Source organism: Nipponia nippon, unplaced genomic scaffold, assembly GCF_047370975.1.
Source record: "Nipponia nippon isolate SJK-2023a ecotype South Korea unplaced genomic scaffold, ASM4737097v1 scaffold_1, whole genome shotgun sequence".
In the NCBI taxonomy this organism is placed as follows: Eukaryota; Metazoa; Chordata; class Aves; order Pelecaniformes; family Threskiornithidae; genus Nipponia; species Nipponia nippon.
The window spans coordinates 57,347,682-57,362,341 of record NW_028262290.1 but is presented as its reverse complement, the minus strand read 5'-3'; the positions used below and the strand labels follow the sequence as shown (position 1 = coordinate 57,362,341).

The 14,660-nt window shown below is 38.2% G+C and overlaps 1 protein-coding gene across 2 annotated transcripts in view; it reads left to right on the top strand.

The window, feature by feature from the left end:
* PIEZO2 (piezo type mechanosensitive ion channel component 2) overlaps nt 1–14,660 on the top strand; it is a 483,849-nt gene that overhangs the window by 96,705 nt on the left and 372,484 nt on the right. The gene's annotated exons all lie outside the window — the stretch shown is intronic.

The following is a 14,660-nucleotide window of genomic DNA, read 5'->3' as shown; positions in this document are numbered from 1 at the left end:
TTTGTTGCCGGGTGGGAGAAACCTCCCTGATGGCATGTTATTCCACATTTCTTTACTATTGCACTATTCTCAGAAGTGTCTAACATATAAACCCATCCTACTAAAGGGGATGCAGCGCTCCATGGACCATTAGACTAATTCAGCATGGAAGGTCCTATGTTTCTCAGAGAAAAGCATGACGTGAGCTAAGAAAAACTAAAAATATCCATGTGCTTCTGTCAGGAGCAGATCCTTTTGGTTAACTACATGCCCAAGAAATTTCACAAGATTGTGCTACTAACTTCTTTATGAATCTACATGCCATATAAGATATAGTAAGAGTGGGTAAAAAGTAAATTAATCTGAATTTGATGGCACATAGAGATAGGCTCACCTTTGGTTGCTACACTTAGGCGATTACTCATCTGTTCACTGATTTAAAGAGGACTGAGGATTTGTTATTCCTTCCTGTAGGAAAGAGAGAACCCAACATCTGGGACTGCTTTGGGCGATGATTGATGAATTGCTAAAATTTGTCCTGTGACTAATTGCTAGAATCTGATCACCCTGCACTAGATTCTAGTCCCAGCCCGCTCTACTGGGACTTCTGGTGTGAAAATGCAGCAGGTTCATGCAGTATGGCTCCTCTTAAAAAGTAGTTCCGAGCACACTGTGTGAAAGCTGGTAAATAAGAGCAGCATGTGCCGAGTTTCTTTATAAAAGAATCTCACTGGGGAATAGTTTCCTGTGAATCTTCTTCCCATGAGCTCTAATTGCTGTGTGAAAGCCCTCTGAAGAGGAACATGAAGACAATTTTCTGGGCAAAGCGGAGGGGGCAGCAAAGGTCGAGGAGAAAACCTGGTACTTACGGATAAGAGAGAACATGTCTGGAGAAGTAATGAAGAGAAAAGTTGGCAGCAATGTAAAGCCATTTTTTGTTAGATAACAGTGAAGCTACCAAAACAAATAGTTTCTCATAAGTAAACACTACAAAGTGGTAGGTTTAAAAGAATAATAATAAATGGTCAGGAAATACATGACACTTTGATGTTGAAGAGTTTCTCAGTTTACCCACTCTTCATTGTGCTTTAAATTAATGGATAATCCTAATACTTTTCATTTAGTTTATAATGTAGAACAAATGTGCAATGTTAACCCACCGCCGCACCAATCTTAAGTAGAGCCAACGACAGTCACAGTGGCATAACAACAAGGCCTGGCAAAAGGCCTGGTATTGCTCAGACATTGCTTAGTAGGTGGATTGGCTGGCATCTCTAAACATCTGTAGCCTGTCCAAAGTTGTCTGATGTGAACTCAGGCATGGGCAACACTTTAAAATGAAAAGCAAAAAATTGTCTTTGAAACCCATAAACTAAAAGAAAAAGAAATTACCAGCCAAACTGGCAAAAGAAGAAACAACATGCACCATATACTCTTGACATTACAAAATAAATTAGAAAGTATGTTATAGTTATTGGCACAGACACTGAGCTCTTCCATCCACAGTGTGGGCAAAGCTACTTCAATCCATACAGCTTGAATACTGGTCTCCCACATCCCAGTTGAGTGCTCTGACTGTGGGCCATAAAATTCAGTTACTCTCCCTTGCTGCCTCTACTCGCTCTGAATTAATGCCTAAATATATATAAAAAAAGTAAAGGTCCAAAGGGGACCTGAAGGGGAAGCTGCTGAATTCTGGCTGCTATATTTGTCAGGGAGGTGGGAGACCTACATTCAAACTGGGCCAGAGTAGGCTTGCACGTCAGCGATCAACATTTGAGTATGTGTGTGCATTGCCAGCTGCTCTGCTGTGGGGCTGAGACTGCTGCTGAGGACAGAGGTCCTGCACCTGTGAAACCATTATAACAGAAGCGTAACTGGAATGGAGCCAACTCTGCAAAACATCTTCTCATTTTATAAAAAGCAAAATAAAAAGAGTCTCAGGCAACCCTTGTTGTAGAGTACCTAAAAACTTGCTGGAACATGCTTGGAAAGTCGAAACTGAAATGCTTACATTAGAGAAACTCGGGAACCAATTATTGACAATGAATCCAGGCAGGAGGATGGGAGATCTGTAACACAAACAGCTACAAATTTCTAACATTTCTGTCCACTCAGCAGAGTCCAATGAGATAAGACTCTTATTAAGCAGAGAAAGCAAATTGTGGGAGTGTTGGATATAAGAACTGGCATTAGAAATCAGCAGTGACTCAACTGGCAGCTTTCCAACATTTCCCCACACCCCAGGCAAAGCCTCACAAGCAGTGCAACATCTGAGACTAAAATTTAACTGAAATTAAAAGATGAGTTGCTTGAACTAACTCTGGTCTTGTCACATAATTCGGTTTCTGCAGGTCTAGGAAGATGGGACTTAGATGTATTAACAAACTAAGAAATAACCCCTGATGCTTTCTAAGCAAACAAATTTGTGCAAAGAACATGGAATTGCAAAGCACATTACATTTTTTATTTTACCTTTTTGCTATGTGGTTTGTTGCACATTTGTAGTTCAAATTGAACCAAAATCTGTAAGAATCTTGCTTCGTGGACCTGGTACACAGAAAGACAGATTCTCATGTAATCAGCTTAGAAATTTTAATGATACTGGAAACGTAATTTGATATGACACCCAAGTTCATTTATAGTCACTATTTTTAAAAACAGTCCTTTACATTAAGTTGCAACCGGAGGAGTAAATGGGGGAAACAAACTTTTTTTGGACTTTACAGGGAGCAATATCTGCTCCCATATTAATTCACAGTATCATTACTCTTGTCTGTTAAGTGTACAGCTTTCTCACCATTAACATCATCGTGAACGTACACATAATTAACCTTGCCAACTTGGATCTAAGACTTTTTTATTAAATACAAACCACTCTGCTGCTACAGCTGATGTAGATGTAGAAATTGGTAGGTATAGACAGTTTTCATTAAACCATTCTTAGCTGCAGGCCCCAATACAAATGAGTTGTAAACCAAGAATTTGATTCTTTGTAAATTTACAAAACCTCACTTTCTGTATTTTCTCTATGTATATATTTGTGTGCCTATTTATAAGTAGCAACAAAACAGCAACAAGAAGAAAAGAGCTGATAAGAAGGCAAAAACAGAGAGAAAAGGCAGAATCTCTCTGACTTGCTCCCCACTCTATTTTCAAAGGACAACTCTCCTTACAAAGTAGGTCTTTTAGAGGATGAATGCAAAAAAGAATTTGTGATGATGTGGAAATAAATAGAAAGTGTGTACTGGGGTTATAAGAGGGTGGTGAAAACCACTTGAGAATGAGTGGGGGAGCAAAAGACAGCATAGGAGGCAAACAAATTGGAAGGCAGTCAAAGAAATATGAGAGACAAAGACAGAAGAGGCACAAGAAGAACAATTGCAAGAAAAACAGATTAGATTGAATATTAATTAGCTTTTGTGAGACCATTCTTTTCGAATATTGCTGTTTCTAGCACAGATCTAGCCCTTTGGCTGTGGTTTGCGTTTTGTCTAGAGACTGGGATTGGTATTTTGCTCTAACATTTACTTAAGCTATCGCTAGTGAAGTCTGAGACTGAGTTATATAAGTGTTTGGGGTGAAATTAATTTTTTCTAGCATAGTTTTGCAACTCCATACTTCCCAGATATTTGGAGCATAAACAGTAAGCTTCCTTGGAAACCATGAACTATTTGTGTCAGAAGTCCCTGTTCTGAAACTGGAATGGCAGTCAGCGTTGTCTGCTGAAGGACTGGACTTGCACTTACTTGGAAACATAGCCCATCAGTATAATCAAAAATATAAAATACAAAAGAACGACGTCTACCCAGTGTGGAGACTAATCGCTAGACAGTAATGTCAGATTGTCTGCTGAAGTCCTGGCTTCTGAAACAGTTTGGGATAGAGTCCTGAAAGTTACTGAAAGCATTGCATGTTTCCGAATCATCTAAAAGACAAACAAACCTTCTTTTGGAAAAGTCTCAAGAGAACTCTTATAACAAAGTTCTACATTCACTTTTTAAGTGAATTCAGTGTTGTTACACTTTCATTTTTCCACTCTGAGTAATGCTGCACCAGTATAACTGCACTACAGGGCTCACCAATCCCATGAGTGAGAAATTTCTGTAAGCTAGAAACCTGCAAATTTTGCAAATGCTGAGTTGAAATCTCAGCTTTCAAAAAGGACAAATAAATTTCTTTTCATTCCCTTCCTGAAAGTACAGCACATTTGGTGGATATGAAAGTTAATTACTGTTTTTGTAGATATTAATCTTTCATCCCATAACCTGTACAATTGTAAATAGTCTTATGGCTCTTGGCTTTTAGTTCTTATACACTAAGCCAGTTCCTACAAACTAAGCCAGTGTCATCTCTGCCTCTTATTCATATCCAAGTGCCTGACTGTAGCCAGAACTACCAAAAAAATGAGATATATAGCATCTGCCCTGGGTAGGTGGAAGGTTTTTGAGCATTTGTAGTGCATATTACGATTCTGCATCTAAAATGGATTCCCTGCCTGGGTACAGACACTTAATCTTCCTGTCATCATTTGTCTATTAATAAATTTGCCAATGATGCTTCAGGTGATATTCATACATTGCAATAATTTCATTTGTGAGACCATCCTCCAAAACTCCTCAAAGGCAGGATTTAACTGTCAGACAGCTCCTCTTATGGAGGCAGTTGTCCCATACAAAACTTACTTACATGTAGTCAATTAGGAACTGAGCTCTCCTGAGGAAACAGCCTCTACTGGTGGCGGGAAGATAGTGGTCACCTAGAAGTTCACTGCCCCGTATTCTACATGTACACAAATTATAACTTTTCCCTGTTTAGACCTATTTCTGTTTTAACATATTAAAACAGGTGATGTTTGAGGGGAATTCCACAAAGGAGTGTTACTCAGCCTCCTTGAAACACTTGAACTGCCCATGATTTGGGCATGAAAATGTGAACAGCTCCAGTTAAACTGTATGGCCGTTTCCACGCAACTCAAGCACAGACTCACTAGTGTGATCATTCATTATGCATATAGGACTGTCCTCACCTTAATAAGTGGGTTGAGTTGTGAGAAAGCAGGTGGGCTTTAATAGCTTTTAAATTGGACAGTGTAGAAACCATTAGACATAGTTTACCTGGGGGTGATGCCAAATAATTCACAAATGAAAGAGTTGTATGCACCAAATGCATCCAGGAGAAGGGTTTCTGATATACCACAGAGAAGGTTAAGTTCTATCTATATTATATACCTGTTAGTTTGGGACATTCCTGAAATACCAGAAACTGTAATTACTGAGCTTGAATGAAAGATTTGTAGTTGTTTGAAAAATCTATAATGTAATCTGTAATCTGCAATATAAGTTTAAAAGCTGCCTCCGAGCTGCGACTTTCATGTCTTGTTTTCCAAATAAGCATTTCTTATTTCACTGACCAACTGGTTTATATCGTAGACTAATTCCCATACTCGTCTACCTTAATGTCATGTGCCAGCTAGAATACAGGTTGCTGTTGTCACCGCATGTGATGTTAGATACAGGGTTCATTTATTCACACAGTGCTATTGATGTTAGCTTACTTGTAAATGATCATTATTAACACATTAAAGATGATGTATTCCGTCATATGAAGATGTACCTGTGTAGAGCACTGCACTACTATACAGAAAACATATGGTCATAAGAGTGGTGGTAGACATTGGATATACTTGAAGAAATCTCTCTTGAATGTGTGAATTTTGAACACTACAAAATTCAAAATTCTTTCATGATAAAATTAAGAATGTTTAAGGGCTATGTACTGGCTTGACCTGATGTTTTATTGTGGTATATGCTTATGATAGAAAACATTAATCAATCTTATCTCCTGATCTCAATCCAAAAACTGTGTAGCCATCCAGTATATCATTTGATATCCTACTTCCCAAAAACGCTTCCACCTTTCACTTGGATTGATTTTAACTGGGTGCTTCTGTAGGACTTCCATCAGCAGCTTATTCCATTAACTTAAATGGGTTTCTCTGAGTTACTGATAGGATGATCTCCTCCTTCAGTTGAACCTGTCATGACTTTGAATGACTGAGTAGCCTGTGTATATACTTGCATTTACAGTTCTGTCCTTACACACTTTTCTTTTTCTAAATGATGCATTCCAGCCCATGCTGAGCCAAGCTCCTTACTATTTATTTTTTCATTGACCTGAGATCAGCCAGGCAGCCTTCTGAAACGTGTTTCTGCATCAAGAGAACATAAGGCCTGCCATACCCAAGCAGACCTACAGCTCTTCTAGCCCAGTGTCCTGCCTGTGAGAAGGGCCTCTAGATGAATGTTTAAAGTACAACAGGAATAAAATGGCCCTTCCCCTGGTAAACCCTCCCAGCTTCTGGCCGTCAGAAGTTTAGGGACTTCCTGAACTGGAGGTTGCATCTGGTGTGTTAATAGCCCCTGATGGACCTACATGTGCCACGTATTTACAGTTTTGGCATTTACAGTGTCCTGTGGCAATGGAGTCCACAGCATAATTATACATTATATTGAGAAGTACTTCCTTCCGTTTGCTTAAAATCTGGCACCCAGTGGTTTCACTGAATGTTCCTTAGTTCTTGTCTTACGCAAAATAATCACCCCCTCTTCACCCTCTTCATTTTGTTTATGGTGTTCTTGCCATTCTTTTTGTTTCAATTACATTGAAAGAACTGTGTTTTAAATGTTTTCTCACTACGACTGGGCTTGGTGTCAGAGTTAACAGTATACTTTCTCAGCACAATAGGACACCAACAATTAATTGTTCTAAAATATTTATATTATAATATAAAACTGCCTGTGTTTAATGGGCTGAAACTTCACAGAGCCTATTGGTGTTTTGTTCTCCACAAATTACATGGATCTCCCTATTTAAATAACAGTTATAACTCAGTATGTTTATATATTCTTTGAAAGAGGTCAGTTTTGACCCAAAAAGTGTTTTTATTACCCATGCTTTTCATGGTACATTTGCCTTGTTCATTCTCTCAGGACACAAACTATAATACTTCAGCTTCCCTTATGTTTCTATGGATTCGCTGGCCATTATAAAAGAGCGTGTAAGACACACATTTCTTGGTAGGTCCAAGCCATTTAGAAGCTACTTTAATGTAGCTAGCACAAAGGCCCTTTACATCAGTTTGGACAAAACTCTGATTTTGGCATATAAATAATTTTATGTCATTTATAAAACAGATGCAGAAATAGTCGTGGCTAGCAGTATCCCCTCAGACTTCTCCTTCAAGAAGGAGACTTGTCCCAGCCACAGAAACTGAGAAAAAAGGAGGGAAAATGTGTTATAAAATTTGGATTCTGCTGCTCACTAGGTTTGATGGTGTGTGATCAGCTCATCTAGAACTGACTGGAATTCACGTCATGTGTGGGGATGGATTTTATGCAGAATTCCCCTGATTATGGCCAGAACAGAAGTAGGCCAGAACTGAGTTCAGGTTTCTGGTTTCCCTGTCTTCTAAGGGGGCTATCAGGACTCAGCAAAGTGCTGCTCAGAGAATTAGAGATGCAGGGTTCAGGACTTTTCACACTTGCTTCAAATCTTCCTTTTGTCCACCTCTGCTTTGCTCTTTTTCTTTTTCCCACTGGTCACCCACCTCCTCTCCATGCTTTACACTCAACAGTTTAGCAGTGGGACTGGAAATAATTATCCCATGTTAGTGATAAAGTAGGTATCCGACACTGAAATGACTTGCCCAGCTTATTTTGATTAAGGTGGGAAGAGTGTTCAGATCTTCTGATTCCTAATCCATTGATTAACAAGCTAGTTTCTGTTTCTTTAAGAGGCCATGATCATAATTTCACGCATTGAAATTCACAACTGCTTTCCCCAAATCCTTGTCTTTTCAGAGCTCAACAGCCATCCCTTTTCCTAATAACCTTTACTTTACCATGATCTGATAAGCTACCTTAGATGGATGTTATTGCTTTCTACATTATTTCTTTAGTTATAACTTCCATACCTATTACTAAGACTGGCATGCTTTTGCTCCTCTTTAGTGGTTGCACATATTGAATTATAAAGCTATCACTACCAGATACAAATGCATACCATCAGCTTTATTTCCTTTGTCTACTACAATATAATCTATGTACAGCTAAGCGAAGCTTCCATTTACCACCACTTTGGCCTCTGCACAATTTTCTCCTTTTAACCATGCTGTTATTCTTTCTGATCGGCTGGCCAAAGACCCACTTTATCAACTGAATCTCGAAAAAGCTTTAGCAATAATCTAGTGAGTTCACACAGGTACTGTTTTTCTCATATGCTTTGCATACCCCTTAGTAAAGGGAAACACAATTAGAGTGTTTGTTTTTATTCTTTTTTTCTAGAAAATCAACAGTCATTACTGTTGCTAAAGATTTGTCTCCTTACTTAAATAAAAAACTTTCAAAAGTAAAATAATATTTAAGGGGTAGATGTCATTTGGTGATTGCCTTTTTTTAACAACTTGGTAAATAAGAAATTTTCAGAGATTGCATACTACACTGAATTTCTGTCACCTGAAGTTTTTACTGTCAAAGGTACAGAGGGCAATGGTTTTGGTAGCACTGGTTCAGCTTAGTCGATAATGCAGTTCTTGGTGACTTGGAGACAGAAGTTTCAAAAGTAAATAATATTTGAGGAAGTCATGATCTATAGGGAAGAAACAGCAGGAAAAATACCAAACCCAGCATCACCACATAAAGTTAAACTACCTAAAAACCCCTGGAGATTTAATTTCCAAGTTTATTTGCTTTTTCATTCTCCCATATTGCTCTGGCACTCTAAAACTCTAAAAAAATATGACAATACTATTCTAGACAACAAATCAAAAATGCTTTTTTTAATTATTAAAGATATATATCTAGAGGTTTAGAACACAGATACCCCTTCACAAGAAATTTTAATATTTTTATCAACTTGGTCTTTGAATAGTGTTAGAAAATTTTTAGAATGATGGAGCATAACATCTACTAAGACTAATATCTTCCTCAAAACTTCTTGAATTTGAGAGCAATAGTGGTTGGATTCATATATGGTGTCTGGAATACTTTGGATTTTTTCTGTAAAACTGAATGCTTCTTACATTTAGGGACTGTGGGAGGACAGCATTATTGATATTCCTATTTCCATATTTATTCCTTCTTTTTAACTGACTGTAATGGCTTGCTAATATTTCTTGGGAAAGTAATAATTTACACATATTTTAATGCTGAAAATTGCCAACCGTGCGAAAGATGAGAAGCTGACACAAAGCATAAAGAAAATGTGGACAAAATTCCAGGTTCCATGCTGTGGGATTGTGAAATGCCTATTTCTTGATCAAGCAAAGGATTTTTAAAATATATATGGGCAGTAGCTTTAAATTCTGTAGATAAGCACAAATACAAAAGATTTGATAAATGCATGATTTAAAGAAATATACAAAACAGTATGCCTCATGAAATGGATTTTTCCTCCTTTTTCTGTCATGTATGTGTTTAAGATGTAGTTAAGGTGTGTTTGGAATCTTTAGACAGAATCACATACCCATTTTGTTTTTCCTCTTTCTTTCTCCACTGCTTTCCTTTTTTTTTGTTACCTGATTTGTTTATATATCTGACAGCTAACAAAACCTCATTTTGGCTAATGTGTGGCTTTTTGTTTCATTTATCAGATGCTTTGCTTGTGCTCTGAATGTAGATGTTATGGTACTAGAAGAAATCTCCTGTATACATACCTGTTTACTTGGCAAAAAAATAAAAAAACCCACTGTTGATGATGGCAGCTTTGAACTTTCCTTTCAGGAATTGAAACAACAGCTAAGTGCTTGATGACCTGAAATAAGCTCATGCATACCCATGTCCTGTATATCATTTATTCACTGTGGAAATATTTTCTCTACTGTCTAGCCATGCACTGGCTGTGCAGCACAATCATTTTCCTGTTATGGCAATTAATATTCAAGACAAATATAAAGAATTCATAGATCACATGGTATTAAATCTTTACTGTTACAGTAAGCAAAGACATGAAAACATCATTGCCCTTTAGTAGGTGAATTGGTGGTTTCAGGCCAGTTGGAGATGCCAGCAGCTCTAAAGCACTAATTGATGTTTTCTGGTTGTTTTAGCAGAAAGGTAAAAAATTCTGTGTGAAGAGAGCTTAAACTAACTTCCAAGCTTTATAGATGGTCCCTTCATAGTTGTTTTGAGTCATGTTGGCAGGGTGGCTTCAGAAAGCTTTTGCTCCCTTTCTCACTCAATAGCTATTTCATCCTGTGGCACGAGCCCAGACTTTGAAGTGCTAGAAGCTAGTCAAAGAGTAGATTTTGTGCTTACAGGAACAATTTCCAGAGAGACCTCAATAAAAATGCTCTGCCTCTGAGCAACTCTGAACACAGAGAACGTTCTGGTCCAAACCTGTGCTTTCTGGTTTTGCCTAGAGCTCTCCAAAGGTATTACCTTAACTATGCCCCTTATCCTAACAGTACATGTTCCAAAATATTACTTTTGTTCGTAAAAAATAAAAAAAAAAAAAAGATTTTTACTAACTGAATTTAAATCATGGCAATATACGTTTGAGTTAGATGGCTACAGTGGGAAGATACTCTGCTGATGAAAGTATCAAAATACTCATATATTAAATTCCTAAATTTAAAAAACCAATGTTTTTTGATACTTGAATATGTATTTGGTTTTATAATTTTTTTCAGTTTACTGGTTTGTTTTGCTGAGATAGATTATTTGGTACAGTTAGTTATCAGATAGAGCTGTATTTACTGAATCCAATTAAAAAAGAGTTAATCTCAATCACAGAACAAGAGTTAGGCCTTTCAGCATACAGTTCCTGCTCAGTTCCAAGCTGACAAAGATGAACTTACGAAATACCTATAAATCCAGGACTGTACATATGCCGTATGTGGTTCATCTTCTATTTCAAAATTCTAAGGTCTGTACCTGAGAAAAAAGTTTATAACTGAAAGTCCAGAGAGTAAAAGAGAAAAACTCTGGAGCAAAAATGGTTACTTTATGTTGATACATAAAGGAGGTTGGAAAATAAAAAAATTACCTTTATGAAGCTGTGTACACTCAATTTGGGACTGAGGGAGCTCACTCCAGTTACTGGAGCTTTAGGGAAGGTGAAGCACCAGCTGGCTAAGCCCAGGTGCCATGTCAGCCCAACTCCACAGCAAAATAGTGCTCTCAACTGCACCGTCTCCCTCCAGTGCCTTAACTTTTGTGGGACTAAAGACCCATGGAAGCCTCCTGTCAAGTCCCTGATTTGGATGCCTGTGGATGGTGTGACGTGCTGTGGGGACACTTCTGCCTGCTGCCTATGCGTGGTCTGTGTCATCTGCCGAGGGAGGGGTATAAATGGGAACCAGTAGAACCAAGAACTCATCATGTGCTGTCGTGCTCAGGACTTGACAAAGAAAATCGTAACTCCTGGCACATGCTATGTCCCAGGGCCTATGGATGGTTCTGCAACAGTAAAACTCCATTGTTGAGACCCACACTAGAGAATATTTTTTTGTCATGGCTGGATATTAAAATTACTTTGTGCGGTTTTGTTTAGCTTTGCCGAGATAACCAGGGATCGCCCTGGCTGGAATCTTTTCACCATATAACATGGATATGAACAAATTTTCTTTTATGAACAAATGGAAGAGGATTTTGTTTGTTTTGGAACCTGAACAGACAAAGAGGGGTGATGAGGAAGCCATATGTAGATGTAATGTGAGATGTCTGGGGCATGACTTTGCACTGCTCCATGTATTAAAACGATCCTAGAAACTGGAAAAAAAAAAAAAAAGAAGAAATTACTATTGCTGATTGATTTTTCTCACTCTTTTCATGACGCTAGTGTGTGGGATATAAATACTCCTGCAAAGGATCTCCTTTGCTTCTGCTTTCAGTGAGCCTTAATCAATAAGCCAAAGAGCTGCCTATACAAGAGGTGGCTGCACCCATCCCCACTGCTCTCGGGTTTCTTCTCTTGCTAATTGTACACTGTGATTTTCTTTCTGCCTTTAAGTGGCAGGCTAATGAAGTTGTTTCACAGAGGAATTGCCACAAAGGCATGAGGCAGGAATTAAAAGCCAGTGAGCTAGAAATGTCAGCTCTTGGTGCAGAGCACCACTGCTAACCGTTGCAATGATCAACAGTGCTAAGCTGCCAAGTGCTTGCCATCACACATGAGGAATTCACTGAATTTGGAGCGTGGTTCAATGAGCCTATACCTTTGTGCAATGCGGAAATCATATGTAATTTCCAATGTCATTTTGTTGGCATTAGACGCACACGCACACACACATACACACATAAATTAGTGCTGTTTAGAAATTAGATGGGTAGGCTTTGAACTGTTGGGGTGGGGGGTATTTCAACCATTTTCTGGTTTTGTTTCTTCAGGATATGAGCCCTGTTACTGGCTTCACTTTCTGCCTTCTTCCCCTTTTCAAGGTCACAGCTTTAAAGGGACATGATGGATACTTAAAACCGGAGGGGCAGAAGCAGGACAGTTTTATTAATATTCTAAAAATATGGAGTTTTATTTATGAAGTGTGTGAAGTATTTTAAAAGACAGTCTCAACACTTTAATTTTTATTGCTGCTTGTCTCCAGTCTCTGCCAAAAAATTTCGACGCTATACAAAGGTGCCTTTGTGGTCTAATGCTGTCCATACCTAAAATTCAGATTCTAGCCGTTAAATCCAGTTATACAAGACCTGTGTAAATTTTCATTATATCCATTATAACTGATTTCACACAAATGACCACATTCTCCATCTTTCAGATGAAATAAAAAAGGAAGGTCCAGAGCAAGTCTAACTATTAAAAGAAAATCCTACGGCACATTTCACAAGAGTAAGCGTGTTACTTGGCATCACTGACTGTATTCCGTCTTGTGTAATTAGATTTTGCCTACCTGAAATTCCCCCTGTAGTTCTAACAGGATATGTTTATTTTTTACTTCCTGCATGAAAGCATGCACTAATTTAGATTAGCTGAGTTCTACTCTAGAAGTGGCAAAGTTTCATGTTCGATGACACTGTTCTATTCATAAAAACCATTCGAGCATGTAAAATGTTTCTTGCAGGCTTTTGGGGTTCCCTAAATGAAGGAAATTCCATCTGTCCTGCTTTAAATTCCTAGCCATGACACTATGGCCATCAGCATTGAGATATGGACTCCGCCTGATTGCTGTGTGAAATGTCAAAAATTCAAAAGCTATCTCACCCTAACTAATTCCTTTGAATTCAATGTAATGGTGTAATAGGGGCATTGCCTCCCTGGATCAGAATAGCAGCCCATTTCGCCTGGTGCGCTATTGCTACCAGTAGCTCGAGCACTGCAGATATCTGCAGTACTTGCTTGTAGGGAAAGTTTTTTCCTAAGCTCATCAGCTAATAGTTGATGATGCCCTGAAGTCTTGAGGTTTTGTATCGCTAATTGATTTTTCTTTTTCTTCTAACTATGGTGGTTTTGTGGCTGTTTTAAGTATGTATCAGCTCTGTGGTGTTCATCTCTAATTCACTTTGAATTAATTGAGGTCATCATTAAATACTTCTGTTAGACAAAAAAGATTTTGCGTGGTGCTTGACACTGCCACACTGGTAAAATCTTTAAATGTACAGGCAAAGGCAGTAGTATGGGCTTTTCAAATTCATTTTAAGCAGTAAAGAATTTGGGATTGCATCTGTCTTTCATAGCTCAGTCACTTGTAATTGCGTACCTCCCTGATGGCAGGCTCTGTTCTAATCTTTTGGTTTCATGTAGGGGCAGTGGCCTAGTAGCTTTTAGTTTTGGTTTTGTTTATTTTTAAAATATATTATGGACGCATATCCCCCTTTTTTTTTGTGGAGCCAAGTAAGTTATATTCTTCAGGATTATGTGAAGTACAGTGCACAGAGGCATTTCTTGCCACAGCAGCTGGAGACATTTTATTCCCTGCTGCTGTCTTTCAATGTGGTTTCCTCATCAGTTCAAACTAAGAGCATGTGGCACTGTACTGAGCAAATCCATGAAGAAATTTCACCCAATACCTATTGCAAAAAAACACACCACCACCACTGAAAAAAAAAACATATCCACCCACACCTGCCCCATCTTGCAAAGTAAAACTTTCCAAAGAATGATTATACTGTCCTCAGCATCTTGCATTTTGTCCTAATAAACTTATTTCTTTATTTTAATAGTGTCTGTTTTGGAGTTAGAGCTCTCTCTGCAGAGCTCTATTGTACTTTTATCCTGTGCTTTGTGCTTTGCTCAGGGCACCCTGAGCACTTTATCTGCATAGTATTCTGCCTCACAGCTGGTTGAAATCAGAAGGAGTGCTAGCTTTGGTAATGAATAAGTGGGAATTTATTCAGAGCTGAACATGAATAAAGGATGCATCCACATCTCTAACAAATAAAGGGTGCATTTATTCAAAAGAGGAGCTGTGTCTAAGGAATACGTGTCTTCCACAATCAGCCCACATATTTTTAGAAAAAATATTGGAGGGCTATGCATCATCACTTCCATTGTGATAAATAATGGTGAGAGAAAGATAAGATATAGGCCTGGAACTTGGGACGACCTATTATTTCTTTAGGTATTTTCAAATGCATTAACCAAGTATGTGAATTTCCACATAGATACTAACAAAACTTATTCATAACTTTTATCTTTCATCCACCTGGTTTTGGTCAACTACTTGTTAG